The 19926-nt window shown below is 43.9% G+C and overlaps 1 long non-coding RNA gene across 5 annotated transcripts; it reads right to left on the bottom strand.

The window, feature by feature from the left end:
• LOC118123804 lies at positions 1-19365 on the bottom strand. 5 transcript variants are annotated; one of them, XR_004698642.2, is made up of 5 exons: positions 18983-19365; positions 6575-6871; positions 2641-2707; positions 1689-1737; positions 1-1580 (listed from the first exon to the last, which is right to left on the bottom strand). It is a non-coding gene; the product is annotated as an uncharacterized LOC118123804 (long non-coding RNA). The 5 variants fall into 5 exon arrangements; XR_004698640.2 differs by having other exon boundaries at positions 1689-2707; XR_004698638.2 differs by lacking the exon at positions 1689-1737.
• Between the last annotated feature and the right edge of the window lie 561 nt (positions 19366-19926).

The raw sequence follows: 19926 nt of genomic DNA, 5'->3' as shown, positions 1-19926 counted from the left end.
TTCATGAGTCAGACAGTGTTACATAGCCTGCAGTTTTCAGCACATGTGATCACGCTAATCAAAATATATAATATATAACATAATATAATCAAATATGATGTAATATTATATTAGATTGTATTAGTTGATCAATAAGTTAACATTTAGACCACTGGAAATTATTTCATGCTCATTACATATGAAAATATGTCAGATATATTTATATATATATATATATATGTCTCTTTTATGCCTGTGTGTACATGTATAACTGATGTAATGTTAGTCACTAACAAACAAGAGAAACACAGAATAATAATAATACTAATAATAATAACAAAGATATTCTAAATTATATCACAAATCAGACCCATATGTCTGAAACACAACAATATAAGGAAACTATTTCCTAACTTTTAACTACTTTTAAACTATGTTGGTTAGTTTGCTACAGTTGAAATTTACCAGCAGTAGATTAGATAAGACAACTACAATATAAAATGTCCTGTTTTCTTCTCATGCTCCCAATGATGCAGTTGTTACTGTGATGTGGCTCAGCTGGTGCATAATGCGAATCCTAATTCTTACTTATATTCAACATATATACACACATTTTAGATTTAAAATGTACATATGCACATATTATTCCATCATGGGATTAAAACAGATATTTACATAAAGCACTGTTTCCTTTACTACTGTAAAAAAACGTTAAAATTAAAGGAAAAACCTGGTGACAGTGATGGTATCAAATTCCTTCTCTCAATCAGGCCAAGCTAAACTGTTCTCTATGCGTGCTGGCAGGCTTTATAACATGCCCACACTGTAAGGTCGCCAGCGCATTCGCACCCACACACCCACATCTCGAGACAGATTGTGTGTATTTAGCTCTCCCAGCTCCACGTCTGCATATTTCACACAGAATGTTCTTCTGGACCATTTTTGATGTGACAGTGATTCAGAGACACAGCTCTTGTGTTTTTCTTTAAGATACACAAGCTCATTAACTTTACATTGCATTGTTAGTGTACGTGGGTGGGTGTGTATGTGGGTGGGTATTGTTTTATTGTAAAAATAAAACTGTTGACTTCCCAAGAACATTCCTGCATCAATAACACACCTCTGACTATCAGGAATAATACAAGACTGAACACTGTAATTTCCACATACTGTCACATCCTGCTTTTAGTTTCATATTTCACAATTGCAGGAAATGCAGGATATGCATGATATGAATTCCTTGAAACAGAGATATTTTCCCCTGAAACACAGATGAGTGAATGTAGGGATTTTTATGATGATTTACCTTAGGGGGGTTGAATTTGAGAAATACATGTCAAAATAAATAAGAGATCTGGAGGCCGAGGCACTGATTATGTAGGAAGGCAAAGATAGTGTGATGACATTCTCCCTGTTCTCTTGAGGCCCAGAGAATCGATGAATAGAAACAGAACAGGGGGGGTGGGGGGGTTCAGATGAGAGAATAAACAGCTGCACACAGCCAGTTGCCTTTAATCCAGCTGGGGTCAAAGGTTATTTGAAGAGTCCTTCAGATGGGAGCAGAAGGAGAAGATAGAAGAAGATATGGGACAGGGGAGGCGCTGAAATACAAACAGGGGGCTTTGGTTAAGAAAACAAGCATTGAGATTCCAGTCATGTTGCTGAAACACTCACTGTTCAAAAAAAATAAAAAGAGGCAGTACACGCACCACTCTCTACTCTGAAGCCAGGGGCCTTTTACACAATATCAGTGTTTTACTGCAAAGTCAGAGGAAAAGAAAATTAAACAAAGCTCCATCAAACAGAAGTGAGATATATGTACAGACACCTCGGAGAGGCACGTCAGCTGCCTCTGAGGCATTTCCTCATCATATGGATTCCATGTGTTCAGGTGATTACACAAGTCTGTCACCAAGTGATAATAATGTTGTGATAATGTGACAGTGTTGATCCTTTAGATCCGTTAGACAATGGACACAACATATTTTTCTCCACAGTAGATTATTACCTCCACCAAGGATCTTATGTTTTCACCCCTGTCTGTTTGTTTGTTGATTGGATTGTGAACAAGATTAAACAAAAACAGCTGAATGGATTCCATGAAACTTGATGGTAGTGTGCTCTGTGGGTCAATGGAGGATGTAATACATTTTGGTGCAGATCTGGATCAGGGGGTTAATCCAGGAATAATTTTCCTGAACATTGTAAAATGGGACGTTTTTCTATATTTTCATTGGTTTCCAAGAGAATAATTATTGGGTCTTGATGAAAGAAAATCTGACATGTTTTAGGCAATTAAAGCAATTTGGTGCAGGTCCAAATAAAAATCCAGATGGTGTGGTGTGCGCTCTACTGAGTGTCATACTAGTTTCAGGGCTTTTTTGTATATATAAAAGAGTTAACCATCTCAAAGTCACACAAATCCATTTCCCCATCCTCTAAACGAAAGACTCATTTATCTTTCCACAGTAGCTTGTTATGATTGTTTGAGTATTGTCTCAAATCTGTCCTCCGACTATAAAACCAAACGAGAAGTAGCATGAGGAAATCCCCTGCCAATTTAATGAGAGCCTTGAAAGCGATGGAGTAAAAGATAAGTAACAAAGTGGAAATAAGGCATGAGATTCTCACAAAAAACTCCCCAAATCCCACTTAACTCACTTTCGGTCATCAGCGCCGGTGATGCTGATGTGCATGTTCTTTGTAGACATGCCAGGATATGAGCACACTGTGGGAAAATGAGTGAAATCAATGAGCTGTCTGCACAAATTAACTCCAGAGATGATCTCAGGCACTCCAAATGGCGACATTAACCCTTTAAACCCTTTCCTACAACAAAGAAGAAATGGCTGTGTAAATGTAACAGTTGAAAATACAAGGGAGTAACTTTGAGACCATGTAAAGGAGTGAGGTCACAGACCATGCTGAGACTAATGACTTGTTGGAACACTGATAGAGTGACCTTGTACTTTCAGGGAAAAACCCACATCAGCCGTCGTGTCCAGATGCTATTTCTCACCCACTCTGTATATCTGCGTTCTAAAACAGAGTGGGTATTTAATGTTTAACCAGTAGAATAACAGACTCTCACTTTGAAACAATACGAGTGCTATCAGTTTAATGTAATGTGATCATGGAAAATGCATGAGTCCAACAGAGATCCCTCTGTGTCCTCAGATTCTTTCGGTCTCTGTTGACATTTGAAGCCGTTTCCTGTTTTTGGTGCAACGGAGAAGTGGCTGGGCACAGTCAACTGGGTTTTCGAGGATGGAGTTTTTTGGAAAGCACATACAGTTTTGTTTTGATGTTGCGAAATTGAGTCTCGTACTCATCTGATAATTGGCAGAGGTTCATAAGGATTTCTGAGTAAAACCTCAACATGCCGTTACACAAACCAATCCATTTGTCTCTGAATTCCACTGTAATTTGAATCTAGTTTCAACACACTGTCGTTTCACTGCATACCCCGCAGTGCACCCTCACTCCCCCTGAGAGTTAACACTCTACATACCACAATGTTGAGAGAGAAGATGAATTCCCCTGCCAAGGTCTGCATTCTTCCCTTGATCATTAAAACTGAGCACAGCTATTTCTGGAATTTATATTTGCTTTTTGGGAAGGATACTGACAATATCGGTAACAGTATTCGTATCCTGAAACTGAAACAAAAAGTGAGAGGATTCCAGAGATTGCAGACTTCCAGATGCTAACTTTGTGTGATAACACTGTAATGATTTTATTATTACAGCAAACACGAAACCTTCATTATCTAATCAAATGTACTTTGATTTAAAGGAGCAATGACTATACTTTATGAAATTTATACATACAAAATGCTGTCCTCTCTGTATAGAAATTACATAAAATCTTGTCCCTCCTCTTCATATTCTCCATATTCACATCCAGAATGTGTTTATAAAGATTAATGTGGAACCAGCTGATGTGCCTGATAACATACAACACAAAATCATTGAGCTGCAAAGCAACTACAAGCTCCACACGAAGTACAGACTCCCTTTGCTCAAGTTCTATCACTGCATATCCTGAGGAATCTTCCATTCTGACGAGCCATGCACTGAAGTTTGCTTTTCCAAAAACTGTCACCAATGTGGAAAACCAGCTGCAAGTAGTATCATCATCGTCATCACTACCATCTGACATCAGACGCCGTGTCAAAGTTGGGTTTCCAGCCATCACATTTGTTAGGTTAGTGTGATATGGATGTGTTCAGTTAATTGGTATGGCCCTCAAAGGATGTTATAAAATCGGAAATGGCCCCTTGACAGGAAAAAGCATTCCCTGCATTATCACTTTCAGTATTGGCCAGGTGAGTGTAACATATGCAGGAACCAGATAACAAACAGGAAATATGAGATTTACTTCGGACGATTGAAAGGAGGCTACAAATAACAGGAAGAGTGTTTTAAACCTGTGATAGGGCTGGAGTCATGCCAGAGATTACGACAAAGTAGTAAACTCCTGGATTCCCCCTGTTCTGATTACTGGAAATCCCATCCAGAGGATATCTCCCCTCATTAAAACCTCTGCCCTCTCTGTTTCGGTTCCTGATCACATTGTTTCAGTTTACTTGAAATTATCACAGTGTTAGCCCGGTCCGCTATCTATAACCTTTTCTCATTTGCAAAGGCAATACATCCTGTGCTTTGAGTCTGCGGTAAATAGATGTTGATCTCTGCTTTCCATTGTAAAGTTGCTGGCCTAAACCCTTCTGTCGTCCTAAGTTTCTATTTGAATTCAACCCAACTTTTCCTTTCCACTGTTCTACCCCCGACTTCTTTTAAATGCAATTGCTCTCTTCAGTTGGAAATTAAGTCCTGGTGGCTATTGAGAGTCTCAGCTGAGACTGAAAGCCTCCTTTCACAGTAATTGCATTGTTTCGTCGTTATTGTTTCTCACAGGGAGACTCACTCCTGTAGAGCTCTGTCGTCTCCAACAACAATCTCCCCTCACAGCCTGTCCCTTTGCTCGCCTGACGACCAAAAACAATTAGATCCAGCCAGAAACTCAGTTGTTGGGGGAGGATGAGTCAGAGGCGCTGTTAGACAGCCCCCTGAAGTCGTTAAGTAAACAGGATACATTTTAGGTATTTCAGAAAGCTTCAAATCGCTTGACTCATTTTTTTGGTCAGGAAATCAAGGTTTTTTCACCCCATTACAGGAATTTCAGAGAATCTAAAATGGCAGCTTCAGCAGGTCAGATATTTGCTGACAGTTGGTTTGTGTGTGTCTAACTGAACATTACTGAGCCTAATGGTCCCAAGAGAGAATTATAACTCTGCAACATAAAACTTGACATCATCGCCATATGGGAATGTTTAGAGCAGGTATGAGGAACCTTTTTCCAAGTGTCATTTTGATTTTGAGGCCTATACTGATTTAATGCATACACATCCCACCAAGGTCTCTAATTTGATCACTGGAACTGCTTCTTCTTCTTTGGTGAAGCAGATGCCAGATGGTAGTGATGATGATGATGCTATCAGCTGGCCTTCCAGGTTTGTGTCAGTCATTCTTGAGGGAAACTGAAAAGTTCAGCTTAGAAAAGAAGTGCTCACAGTTGTAGGCTGTCACAAACTTCAGTGCATGTCTCCTCAGAATGGGAAAATACTCAGGATACAGTATGTACAGCTTAGAAGTCTCTATTTTGTGTTGTATGTTGTAAGCTGCTTTTGTATTTAACAGCTAAGCAAATATGTTCAATTCCTGTTGGTTTACTTTTCATGTCCTGAAACCTTTTGCTAAATGCGTGAAGGAGTTTTACAAACTCGTCAGCCTATTCCCAGAGACCTGATATAGGGTTTTGTTGTTGCAGATTAGGACAAATCGCAGAAACAAAGTAATTCCTCCCTCACATCGAACTCAGCAGTGATCCCATGTGGCAGCTGGTCAGTATTTTATATATCTGTTTTTTTATTGTGGACCTGAGAGAAAAACTATAAATTTACTGCTGCATACTTCCTCCCCCCGTGAAATTAGATACACTGACAAAACATAATCCTTTGTGCTTTTCTCTTGGAAAACACATCTACTTTCTTTTTCTACATTCCTTCTTTCTACTTTCTTTTTCTGACATTCGACATGATTTCAGCGAGGAAACATAACCTCTGCATATGTGTTGCGTTCACCCTGACCATGACTCAGACCAGCATATAGCTGGGAGGGACCACCATGAAAGTCTGTTGGTCTATTATTTTCTATTATTTGGCCTTCTAGCAGAAAAAAAAGTATTTGTAGTCATGAGATTTCTTTTTTTAAATAATTAATGTTTTGCTTCCTCCTCTTGTCTTTATGAATTGTGGGCTGAATAGGCCTTGGAGGCCGGATATCCCTAATGCCTGGTGTAGTGGGCTGCATAATAAGTGACATTTATTATAACAAGACATTTGATTTCCTTTTCAAAGAACACTGGAACTGAAAAATATGTAACCAATAAGCCTCAATTGTATTTGCTTTATCTCAAGAGAAAACTGCTTTAGGAGAGGCATGTGCTGAGTGCATAGGCTGTGATAGATGATGTCACGTATTTTGGGAGTAATAAAGTGCAAATATTTTTCCAGTTGGATGCAAAGACACACCTATATCATCTAGGTCAGAGTGATGCCAGGAGAAGTCCCCCAGAATGCTTTGCTTGAAATCCTCCAAAACATCTGCTCATGAGGTTGACTGCGTCTGCAGGGAGCAAGAAACACACATGTGAATGTTTTACCTTTTTGGTTCTTTATGGAAGATCTGTCTGAGAGTTTAGTAACTTCGCTGCAGAGGCCACTGCATGGAAGTCCCCGCTGAGGTGACTGATCCCTGGCTCCCCCTGCATGTTGAATCCAACAAGGTGATCCCAAGTCAACCACAGTCCATCTTCACTCTGAAACACACTTTATCAAATATAGTCATTTAATACAGGGATCACAAAATAATGCCCGTAATTGTTTCACGTCATTTATTTAGTAGGCTATTTTTTCAAGGACTGAACACCACAGCTGTGTCTGATTCTTCTCTTTCGCCACTAGATGGCAGCACAGTGTCAAATCAACTCTCACACACACAGCTCCTCTAACCATTTTGCACATTTGATCCCCTCTGGCTGTGCAGAGATTTGTAGGGCAGACAGGGTTTTCAGTGGAGGTGGAGGAGGGGGGGGGGGTCAGCTGCTAACAGTTGGATATCATATGGATATGGGAAACCTCAGCAGTGGCAACCACAGCGACCACATACGCACACATTGAGGCCATAACAAAGCCTGTGGGAAAACCCAATTAGCGAGGTCAAAGTCAACTGGGTAGAAACGTGGGATTCCTGTTACTCAGATTTAATTTGAATCAATCATCACAGGCCCGAGCTTGTTCCTCCTTTTCTTTTCTTAATCATAAGGAGAAGGTACATTTTTCTTGGTTATCAAGAACTGATGAAATTGAAACTGCAAATGCTGCAAGTCAAGTTTCTTACAGGAAATGTGATTCAATGGCTGATGACATACAGTAGTTCCCAGTTTCATTACCATCACCAAGTACATTATGTTTCTACCCCCTGTCTGATAGTTGGTTGGTTATTTAGTTAGCAGGATTATGCAAACACTACTTAACCGAGATCCAGGTTTTTATTTTCACTTGATGGATATTCATGAAAAAATTAAGCATATCTAGGGGACTGATATTTGTGATTGTTTGCAATTTGGTGCAGATCCAAATAAAAATACGGATCTAGTGAGTTTAAATGTGGTTTCATAAGGAAACTGTTGAACCTGGTCTTGTCTAGTTCTGTCTGGTTTGACATTTTATGGTCTTGTTGCAAATGCAAGAAACAGAGGAATCGTTGTTTCCCCTTTACATCACAAGTGTCATTAAACTTTAAATACACCGCCTTGTAAAACAGAGGCGAGCGAAGGTCATATTTAAAATCATACTTCTGCGTTCTAAATGTGGTTTTATAATTACATTGAGAATGTTGCAATGCCAAGGAAAAAGTGATGATACTGCTTTTCTTGAAAATGAATGTGAAAGATAAAAATTCTTTAAAACCACAAAATTTCCAAATGAGGCACCTGCAAGACTTTGTGTGTGCGTAGCCCTTTTTCGTCATAAACGTACATCCATATCTTCCCCTGTGCCAACCAGCTGTGGCTCAGCCAGCGTTGTAGCTGTTATAGAGATTATTGGTCTCATTGATGCAGGATAAAACCACAAAAAATGACAATTTCTCAGACCTTTGAAATGGTAACATGGTAATCCTCTGTTTGCGAGAACTTTAAACACGGAGATTCGCTGTCTTTCTGTGGTTTAATTTTAACTTGTTTGTTTTGGGCCAGCTCCAATACGTGCTGCAGATGGACACTTTCTCACAGAGCTGCACGGCCCGAAGCTTTTCCCTACCCTCTCAGCTCACTCTCTCTCTTCTTTGTTGTTGTATCGTCTCGCTTAATGTCCCTTTGCCCCTGCAAACGCTGGTGTACGGTCCGTCCATCTTCTCCTGCGAGTTGCCAGAGAAACGCCCCAAAACAATGTTTGGAAATGTGTTGGTGACAGTTGCATTTCATCATCCCGCCGCCACAAAGCTCTACAGTAAATAAGCATTATTGAAAAAGCAAATAAATGTTCAGAGCAGCCAGATGAGCTGCAGTGCTGGTTTTAAAGAGGAGATTAGCATTTTAAAAAACATCGCCCGAGGGAGTGTGGCTGTCTACCATGTCCCAGGGCGTTTTAGTGTCTACACTGAGAAACAGATAAGACCCTAATGATTGACCTTTTACGGATTAATAGAGCGCAGCTTGGGACATTGCATGAAACATAAATCTGAGACTGTGACATAGGATCATTTAGCGAGGGTCACTGAGAGGAGAAGGGGGGGGACATGGTAACACAAGCTAGCTCCTGAGAGAAGCTATTGATTTTCTTACGCTCCTAAGTCATAGAAATGAAAGGGGAAAGAAGAGAAACACCGACTGGATTGCAATAAGCAGACGAGGAACAGCCCATGGGGGGCAGCTGACACTAGATACCCAAAGGCCCAACCCAGGGATGTAGACAAATGAAACCTAATAGTATTTACCACCACTACCCATCTGGCCAGAGAACAGCTGCCGGGGACTTTGTTATCCTGTTTGTGAGCACACCTTCTTTTCTCAACTGTCAGCAGGCCGTCTTTCTAAACCACACCCATGCTCCGCGCGCAACTTTTCATTTGAAACCCTGCTGGTTAGAGCAAAGAGAGGACAGATCAGCGATTACCCTCTGAAAGGGAAAGGATGCTGTGGTGCTTTTGTGGGCACAGTAGGAGCTTGAAAGGTCTCGTGACCCCACCCCCACCCCCACCCCCAGCGGCCTCCAGATCACCGTTAACACCATGCGAGAAGGGGCACTGACTTCCAAGGCTTGAGCTGGAGAGTACAACATCTCAACATCTGGAAGGCATTATGCTGTTGCCGCCCGAGGGTGAAACACAGGGAGACGATGACGGGGGAGTGAGTGTATGTGAGTGTATGTGAGTGTGTGTGTGTGTGTGTGTGTGTATATGTGTGTATATGTGTGTGTGTGTGTGTTTTAATGGAGTTAATTGCATTGTTGTGTGAGAGTTAGGGTATGAAAGCATGACCTCTTGAGAAATGTTCAGAGTTTAAGGAGGGTGGCATGGGGAAGTCAAATGTGTGAGATGGAGCGAGATAGTGCATTACGGTGTGGCCTTTCTGTGTGTGCTGGTGTATGGGCGCTCGTGCACGTAGCTGTATGGCTCTTTGTTCGTGCGACTTGTTTGAAGACTGGGTCTTTGACTGGGCGGCAGGATGTAGGGATCTGGACCCTTGGCAACAGAGCAACTCCATCTGAGCCCAGCCTGAAACAAGATGGCTTTGTATGTGCGATCGCCATCCTGCCCCTCCCTTCCTTCCCCCAACCTCTACCTACAGTACAGGGCTGCAGCCTCAGGCACTGCGCACCAGGTGCTCCCCCTCACCACAGCCTCACAGCAGCTCAGGTCCTGCCGCCTATAGGGACCAGAAGTTACCTCAGAGCAACCTGATCTTCACTGGGACCGAAGGCCGCCCGCTCTTTAATCAAGAGGACTATGACATCAGCCAGGAGCCGGAGGGAGGCAGGCCAGCTGACAGGGAGCAGCATGTGATACCACAAGGCATTTCATATACCATATATGAGACGCTTCCCTTTTTGTGCTAAACTGCTTTATTGTGACAGGATGACAGTTGTAAAAGCTCAACAGACAATCATCTGGCTTGTAGCAGGCTTTATTCTGTTGGTCATAAATGAGGCCGGCCTCAGGGCGAAGCACAGCATTCTGGCATATGGAGCCCTGATCCTTATCTGAACCCATAGATCAGTGCATAAAGTGGGATTCTGGGTCTGCGAACTGGCTCGGATAGCAATTACTAACTGACACGCACGTGATTAATGAAAAACAGAGAGTTTTGTCTAAGACGGGAACATTCTCAGCCATTTTGTGAGATTTTTCCTGGCTGTGGAGCTTTCGCACCCCCACCCCTTTTGACAATCTTTTTTTTTTTTTAAGAGCGAGCCCAGTCCTCTCCATAACATGAACACATGCTGTGCTCCGCCAAATGCCTCAGGCTCACAAGAGACAGGCACTGTACACTCCCCCTTACTCCTCCTCCTCCCCACACAACCTGTCATCCACTCCTCTGCCCCCACTGCATGTCCCACTCTTCCTTTTTTCATCCCTCCTCCCTCTCCCGCCGTGCCCCGCCATCGGTCGGCTGTTATTGAGCAGGCATTTCACAGACACTCCCACTGAGACCGATGACCTCATCAGTGGGCAGGAAGTCAGAGGGTTCAAGTTCCTCCTGTGAGAGCAATCCCACACATCTCTGCGTATTTGATTCAGGAGAGGGGGCCATGGGGGTGTGGAGTCCCCGCGCTCACTAGTTTCTCACTATCAGCCCATGCCACATCATCATCATCATCATTGTCATCACATGGCCGTGGACTTTGGCGCGAGCTATTCTGGAGGGAGAACAATTTGTAGTGGAAACTAGCTAGATCCAGGTGTCTCTACTCCCCCATCTCTGAACGGTTGCAACGTGGCAGTGGAACAATGCGGAGGAAGAGGTCAGATTAGAAAAGAAAGGAGAGAAGAGGAAGGAGCTGTGAACAAATGACAAAGAGGTTGGGTATATTTAACCATTAATGGACAAAGATGTGGCGTGAATGAGAGTCAACAGACAAAGACACGCTGTTTCCCCTGCGCGTCGTCCTACATCAGGGAATACTCATTAATGTGAAACATCAGGGACAGTCAAAGTGATTGGTGGCTTTTCCCCCTGAAGTGGGTCAATGACCTTGACTGTTTGTCAGTCCCCTTCCTGCCAAAGTTCTGTTGCCTCAACAAATGACATCAGTGGGAATACGAACCAACACTGATTCAACCCCCGAGCAGGACACACCCACCTGGGCCTATGATGGAGAGCAAACTAATGTCTTATTTCTTCATAGCTTTAGTGCAAAATACAAATATGCATCTCTCCCTCATCGAGTGGCTGGATTTTTTTTTTTTGTCCTCCAGTATTGATCCATTTCTATTCAATCCATGAAAATGTGGTGTGTGAGGACGTGTTTACAGCAGATCAATGGAGCACCAGTTAAATGCATCCTGGAGCTATATCATGCTGACAGAAAATGCACGCGACAAAGCACAAATCCAGACTGTACATTAGCCTGCAAGTCCAATAATAACCCAGCACTCAGGAGTTGTAAACAAACTTTCTGACTAATTTGTCTCACATCCCTCACACACCTCCCACTCCTTGCCTCGTTCAGGGAGCACAAAAGTTGCAACACGTTTGTTACCGGCAGGTCTTGCCTTGCGCTGACTCTGCAAAAAAGCAATTCAGCTTCAGAGGGCTGCGCCTGGGCTTGGCCAATCCCGCCTTTTGCACGGCACAAAGGCAAAAGAAAGAAATACACAGACAAAGAATAAACACAGAGGCCTGGAGGAGCTTACAGTACAAGACCTGGCAAAAATCTAATGGAGGGTGTGAATGTGTGTGCGTGTGTGTGTGCGTGGGTGTGTGCGTGAGTGTGCGTGTGTGTGTGTGTGAGTGTGTGTGTGTGTTTGTGTGTGTGTGTGTGTGTTGGGCAGCAACTCAGCTTGGCTCAGCTCATCACAGATCTCTGCCGACGGGGGAACATTGACGGGTTTGTGCCCAGATGTGTGGGAGGGCAGCCGAGCTCAACAGTCACATCCAGTGTTTGTGAATTTGTTCCAACTCTTATTAGTCACGGCCCATTCTCCTCAATAAATCTGCCGTACTTCCAGGCACTTGGCATCAGTGACGCGATCACTGATTCTAGCACGAACAAATAATGAGCTTCTCTGACCGTCCCCCCGGGCCTGAATTATGAGGTGCTTGCACAAAGCTTTACAGTAAAAAAAAAAAGAGAGAGTAGAATAAGGAAGCTTTTCCTGGGTAGTTTTATCTCAGACTTATCATTTGGGGGAAAAGGAATGCGGTGATAAAGTGTTGCAAATTTAGCACCAAATGTCTGTGAGGCCCCACTGTCACGAGCCATATCACAATCAGCCTTCTCTGTGTCGGACGTGCAGTCAATGTGGAGGCCCAATGTGTTTGAAGGGCCTTCTCTCCCCCTCGGTCGGACTCTGAGCCAATATTCATACTTTAGTGAAGCAGAACATTCAGATAGAGACGGCAGTGAGACTGGGAGGACATTCACTGATAAACTCTGAACCCTCACAATGAGAACATTCAGACTTTGCAGCCAGGGATGAGCTGCTCTCACTCAGCACCCAACAGGTCACCAGCACGATGCCGCCGGTCTTGAACCTCAGATTAGGGTCGCTTTCGTCATTCAGCGTGGATCTAATAATGAAAACACTTACTCGTACAGACAATGTACCTCACTGTCATATGAAACCAGCACCACCGCAAAGTAATTCTTCTTAACGGGAGCACGTCGAAGACAAATATGGACTCGACTGCATACGAAGGAGTCAATATAGCTTTGTGTGTAAATGTGTGATGTACTTTTAATGTCTCCAGAATTGGGTCCGGACTTTCTCCAGAGTTTTGCCATTTCACACATGAACAATGCAGCGGAAGATTCTCTGCTCAGACTTGTGCACAACAGCCCAGAAATCTCCGGAGAGTTCAGGTGAGGGTTGGTGCAGCAGGCAGAGGCGGGACAGGGCGTAATGATTCATGTGCGGATATATCACATGTTTTTGTTTACCGCACGTTGACACCGCTGTCGGCTCTTAGCACCAAAAGCTCTCTTGACATATTCGTCATGTGTATTCTAAATGTTCTGAACCGCTTTTTTAAACCTGAGATATTTTTCTTTTTCATTTTATCTGTTGCATGTTAGAAGCATCATCAACATGCCCACTCGGTCGCGGATAATCGTGCGGAGGATCCCCTGCTGTATTCTCACATCGGCTCCTTCAGATATTCTGCGGATTTAATACTGGGGGCTGGCCGGATAAACTGCTGAGACAGTCCAGAGACTCTCACTCAGACATTTACATTCACACATACAGGTCCTCCGGAAAATATCCGGAGGATCTCCATGGTTCAGTGCAACTCTGAAAGCAGCTGGGAAAACGTTGGGAGAGAGGAGGAGTGATAGAGAAAGCATGTGAAAGTGAGAGAGAGTGTGTCTGAGGAGATAAAGGGCAGGTCGCTGGAGTCTGGCAGTTCCAGGGTCAAGAAGGTCAGGGCTGATGTAGAAACATGGGACGTCATGAGCCCAGCCGCTGTGTGGGAACGTTGGAAGGGAAAAAGGAACGGGGAATATTTTCAGGTCTGTTTGGGATAATTGAAGTGCGTCCTTCAGCTGGAGTGTGTGTCAGCGGAGCGTTGGTCCTCCAGAGAGAGGAGAAGGAGGAGTGGGGGGGGGGAAGAGGATGGAAGGAGAGAGAGAAGAGATTTGGTCCTCGAGCAGGTCTGGTTCCCATTAGACCAGAGGCCCGGGGTCGGTTTGTTTGTACAGGCAGAGCGTCCCAGAGGAGAACTGAGGCAGCCTGATGTTGCTCCTCCCAACTGGGTCACCATGGAGAGAATATCAGCTGCAGTGCTTCGCTCCCCCCCCCCTTCTCCATCCCTCCTTCCCACCCACCCGCCCACCCTTCTGGAACAAAGTCCAAACGGGTCTTCTAAACTGTTTACGGATGTTCTTTGTTTATGTGTTATTCATGAGAGCCGTGCCGAGAGTTCCTGTCAGAGCCCTCGGACCTACTGTCCCAGAAACCGAATCATGTGATGGCTATTTCATACATACGCGAACCAAACCCTGTGTGTTAATCAGCCTGCCTGTGTCTAATGGGCATGCAGAGACAGGTCTATCCCTCACATGGGTTGGGCTGCAGCCCTGCAGTCACACGCTCCTTTTAGGCCTAAACACAGGCCAATCAATAAAAAGCTTTTCCACGAGTACTGTACAACAACACTTGTGTAACATTTGTTTCCATTAGAGTGTGTTGTGTCATGGAACATTTTCCCATTATAAATTTTGCAGCTCTGTCCTTGTCAGTTTTTTTTATGTGGTGTAAGCTTTGCAACAGGAGCCTCCCTCCAGCAACAACCCCCTGCAGGAGTATAGTCAGGGGGTTCTCTTGTTTGCCGCTGTGCTCGCTATAAAAACACTGCCAGGAGATAGTCGTCAGTCTTGACTGGCACCGCTGTTGTGAATTACGGGCAATAAAGACCTAACAACACCATGACCTCATGCAGAAACACTAACAGGTAAAAAAAGGAAAGCAGGGAGACTGATTGAAGCCGCATGACTTTGACGCCACCGTGGTGTGACAGACAAGATCGTAAAGATCATAGCACACAGGGACTGACTCGAAGTGGAGCGGAGACCTGTTTAGGTTGTGGTCAAATGGTGAGGAAGTTCTCATTTGTTCCCCTGCACACTAAAAGTGTGCAGGGGACGGGGGGGGTGAAGCCGGAGGGTCTCAGGGAAAGGGAAGAGGATGATGTTTCTCCCTCAGTGCTCTGCAGGGAGCGGCTGCGGAGCCGAACAGTGATTTATGGAAGACAGAACTTTGCTGCAACTTTTCCTGGAATTCGTGGCTGTTCTGAGGGAGCGGCGGGACAGGGGAGTCGGGGGGTGTTGGCTGAGGAAGGGGTTAAGGGGCAAGAGTGGTCAGGATAAGAGCAATATTTCACACAGGTCGCGTTAAATCAATTCACCCCCACAGCTGGAAAGCCATGAACATTCTGTCTTTTCCTTTTACAAGTGCCTTTGTCCAGGTCCCCGGAGGTTAAAGGACTGTTTCTCTTAAATGGAGCCGTGTTATTGGAACTGGTAGAGGTCAGCGGTGCGGATCTTTAGGTGACTGTAGCTTTCACCTGAAGTACAAAGTCAAAGAAGAAAGCTGTAACTGTTTGGTGTTTTGTCAAAACAGTAATAAAAGTCTAATGGTTGGTACAGGGGTCCCCTCCTGCTCTTTTTACACTTGGAGCAGTGTGAATAAAATTGAGCTGAGTCAGTGAAAAATGAGATAATTTTAAAAGTGGCACCTTGACTGGCTAACCTTTAAGTACCACACAAGGAATACATACTGTTTTTAAAGGATTGTAAATAACTGGAAGGGTTCGTTTACAGATGGATTGGATACATTCAAATTTAGTGAAATAGAAAAAAATACATGGTGGTCCTGTTGCTGCCATACCATGAGGAAGAATGTCTTTTTCAGTCTGTTTTAGGTTAGTGAGATCGCGGCCAGTCATAGACGAATCTGCTGTGAGCTGTTAATTAAAGCCACATTTTCTTTTTTGTTATCCAGCAGTGATATTCACCAGTTTTATGGAGCGTTCTCTGTGGCAGCTGCCAAATTCTACATTTTAGGGTTGCATGCTTGAACACGGACTCCCTGTCACACACACACACGCACACACATGCACACACACGTACATACACAGTACATGCCCACCTCTGACTTTGCATTTCCCATCATCTACCCCAACACCCTGAAGGGCTGAATGGTTGTTGCAGCGGATGACATCTCAATCAAACCTGCAGTCTGATTAGATCAATATGCAGCACTGCTTTATTCCACCACGCAGACGTCTTTTTTTGTTTTTGCTCTAATGACTCACAAATCTCTAGGCAGAACCAGCCCAGCTGGCAAGCAGCAGCATGAGCAAACAGTCATCGTTATGTGCAAACCTCACACACAGATGTGTGTATCCAGGGCCGACGGATCCAATGACGTTAGGCCTCCTCAAAATGTGTCCATTGAGAAACGTAATAGAGGGCGGCGCCGCACTCTACTCATTATGGCTCATTGTGGACTTGAGCGTGGAAAAAGTGACAGCTACATGTCATTAGCAAGTGTAGGGATTGTTTAGTGATATTGTGTGTGGGATGGGTTGCCAGTTCTTTAGCAAGTCGGTGAAATCCGGAGCTGCAGTTAATTATCTTTTAAAGTATTGTTTATACTGTGTTTCTTCAGTGGTGCCTTTAATGTGTATGAAAGGATTAACTTGCAATTGGGTTCCCTCTCTGTGGTATTTGGTGAGTTTCCTTTAATTGCCGGGGTCATTACAGTTTTGGCTGTGGTGATAAATAATTTTGAACTTGAGTGGATGTGGCCGGTGAGGTCATCGTGCAATTAGAGCGCGGCTGTATCAGTATCAGCAATGTCTTTGCTCGCAACGTCATTTTCCTTCTCCACCTTCCGCCCTGATCCTGCCTGCTCACAGACTGTATAACTGCTCAACGTGTTGGGAAAGGTACTGCAACTTCTCAAACTGACCAATGTCATTAGTTGTTCCATAAGCAACTGACCTGGTTTAATCAACTGCTGTTCAGATGTCGCATATCAGCACATGTAGGAAAGCAAGGCCAATAAAAGATCAAGGGAAAAACATATTTGGACACAATGTTCAAACCATCAGGGCTTTTAATTTGAAAACACACTTATGGAAAAGTTCAGGTGTAAAAATGGGAAAAGGTCTGTATTTATATAACACTTTTCTAGTCTTTATGGCCACTTAAAGAGCTTTGCAGTACAGTTTTGCTATTCACCCTTTCACACTGCTGCACACACTCAGGGCAATTCAAGGTTCAGTATCTTGCCCAAGGACACTTCAGCAACCACAATAGTGGGCAAATCCCCCTCTATTGATCGCCCCCTGGTGGCGGGCTGCAGTATTAATCATAAACCCACCTCCTCCCTGTCAGTGGATTGGACGTGGATACAACTTCAAAGTCAAAGTACAAGTCAAATTTGTTTTTCTCAAAGGTGAATTCAGTCATTGTATGTAGTTCTTATCACACTGGTGTTTGTCCAAGTGCTCATTTATCCGCTAAGTTTGGTTTTAATTAGTTATTTGATGCGAAAAAAATGGGATTGACAGCTGAGACTAACTCACGATTGGTTAAACGTGTACTGGCTCAACCTTTCCACCGTGGCTCCATCCCTCGCTTGCTACTGCGCAGACTCTATTTCCAAATGCACAATTGGATAGTAGCGTTCATATCCGGAATATTTAAGCTTAATCTCTGGGGAGTGGAGACATGTCATCCATCTTTATTTACCGTCTCTGGTGTATACACCCATTTGATTTGTAAAGTGATAAAAGGGGGAAAATGTAAGAACCAATGAACTATCTCTTTCCACAAAAGAACCTGTTGCACTCACTTGCTTTACTACTACTACTCTGCTCACTATCACACTGGAGCCTTATCACTGTCCTCTTAAAGAGATCAGAGGTCAGCGGGCTGCAGCAGCAGACGCTCAGGAACAGAAGAGCCGGACAAAATCTTATTTAACAGAGGAAAACAGGTGAAGAAATCCCCTCAGCATGAGAAATGTGTCGACGATGATCAATTAGGAAAAGTCAAAAACTAAAGCAGTGGCGTGAACACACATTTGATCAGAACCTGTGCGGAAACTTGAGTTGAAGTCAAACAGACGTGGGCTGCTCCGCCCGTGTGTGGCTGTGTGAGAGTGGGAGTTTGTCAGCACGACCTTGGTGGAGTGAGGTCTGAGCAACTGGAGGTGTTCCAGCTGCAGCCAATAATAAACACTGGTGGGGGAGTGAAATGATGATGAGAAGAATGTGTGCAGAGTGCTGATCAAAGCACCACTTCCTGGGTGGCGTGTGGGGCGTGACCACAGAGAAGGTACGCGTGCACAGTCAATAAACCTGAGAGCCGCTCCGTCCGGTTTAGAGTTGACATTGAAAGTACCCTATTTTTTTTTTATTTACTCGTGCAGTGCTCGTTTTAAACCAGCCTGTCTGAGGTGGGCTGTTTGTTTGGCTTGTGGTGATGGTGATGGTGGTTGTAGTTATATTTCTGAAACTAGCAGTAAGTAAGTAAAGACTGACAGACCGCAGAACCCATAGGCATCAACACGGCCGCTGCACAAAGAGCTGTTCACCTGTTTATTCACAGTTCAGTGAAACTTACAAATAACAAACCTTGTCTGCCTGTTTGAAAATCAAAGTGTAATCAAAAAAGAAATATAGTCATGGTCATGGTCCCTGCTACAACTCTAGAATCAAATGTGACCGTCTAGGCAATATAAAGGCAGGGTTTGGTCTGGGTCATGCACAGTGTGTCTGTGTGTGTGTGTGTTGAGCTTTGAAGACGTGCTCCAGGCTCTGTCAGGAGAGTGTGACATTCAGACGCCTGCTTCTCCTCCTGCCATCTCTCCCCCCACTCTTTGTCCTTTTTTTTACTATACAATTTACCGCTTTGACTACATATGTCCGTTCTTTACCCGGTCATCTCTGACTGACGGCACAGAGAGCAGTTCAGGTCATACATCTGGAGTCGAGTAATGGCCTGACCCTGATCCTTCTTATCTGATGACCCCCAACATTGACCCCTGGCAGCCAAGTGCCGGCCTTCCTTTGGGGAAAAAAAGAGAAGTTCCGCTTGAGGAGAGAAACGTTCATCTTTTGACGCATGTGTTAGCACAGACACTCTTTTGTAAACACACTTTTACAAACAAACAGTGACTCTCTGCCTGGAACAAAGAAAACTCACCGATCAACTCACCGAGTCCAGCGTCTCTGTCTCCGCCGTACAACATTCAAGCTTCTCCAGGCAAGATTCCAATAGGTGCACGCTTGACCTGGTTACTGAAAGCTTATTTTACCCTCTAGTGACCAACTTCATTTCACTTCCTTCCCGCCTCTCTGCATAAAAACTTACATCCCGTTTCTATTTCCTTCTTCAACTCCTTAACGACATCGCCTCCTTCTCTCTCTTTTTCATGTAAAGTCTTTTTAACATGAGCATACACCAGAAAGATCACGCCTGTTTTTTCTTGTTTGCCATTTCTCTGCAACATCTGTGCACTAATTCTCTCTGTTGCCTTGGAAAGCACGTAGCACCCTTAAACTCCGCGTCAACAGCTGGTCAAAGAGTGAGAGCAGGCAGGCGCGGTATCTCTATTACAGATGTGACAGGAAAGCAAACAGTTTCTCATGACTTATCTTATACAATCTGAATTCAGAACTGCAGCAGCTGTGTTCTGATGATGCACCAATGAGAGAGCGGTTACGGTAAACCATGAAAACATGACTGATTCTTAGAAATTAGTTACATTTTAGTTCCTGGCCCTATGCTACTAACTTGCCGATACACACACACACACACACACACACACACACACACACACACACACACACACACACACACACACACACACACACACACACACACACGCTCATGCAATCCCTTGACTAACCTTTTGAACTCACTTTCTGGTCAATGAATTAGTCAGAAACGTCCGGGTTGGGTTTCTTTGCCAGTGCAAGAGGAATCACTGATGGCTGCCATATGGTTTCAAGTCAAAACAACAGATTTCACCAATGCAATGTGTGATGGGGCTGCAGATTAAATGTGCTGACTGTGCTGCTTCTACACCTCAGTCTATATCCATACTACTTTTTTATTTAAAACACATCAACTCTATTACAGATACG

The sequence above is a fragment of the Hippoglossus stenolepis genome, chromosome 16 (genome assembly GCF_022539355.2).
Source record: "Hippoglossus stenolepis isolate QCI-W04-F060 chromosome 16, HSTE1.2, whole genome shotgun sequence".
Lineage (NCBI taxonomy): Eukaryota > Metazoa > Chordata > Actinopteri > Pleuronectiformes > Pleuronectidae > Hippoglossus > Hippoglossus stenolepis.
This window is presented reverse-complemented; position numbering and strand designations above follow the sequence as displayed.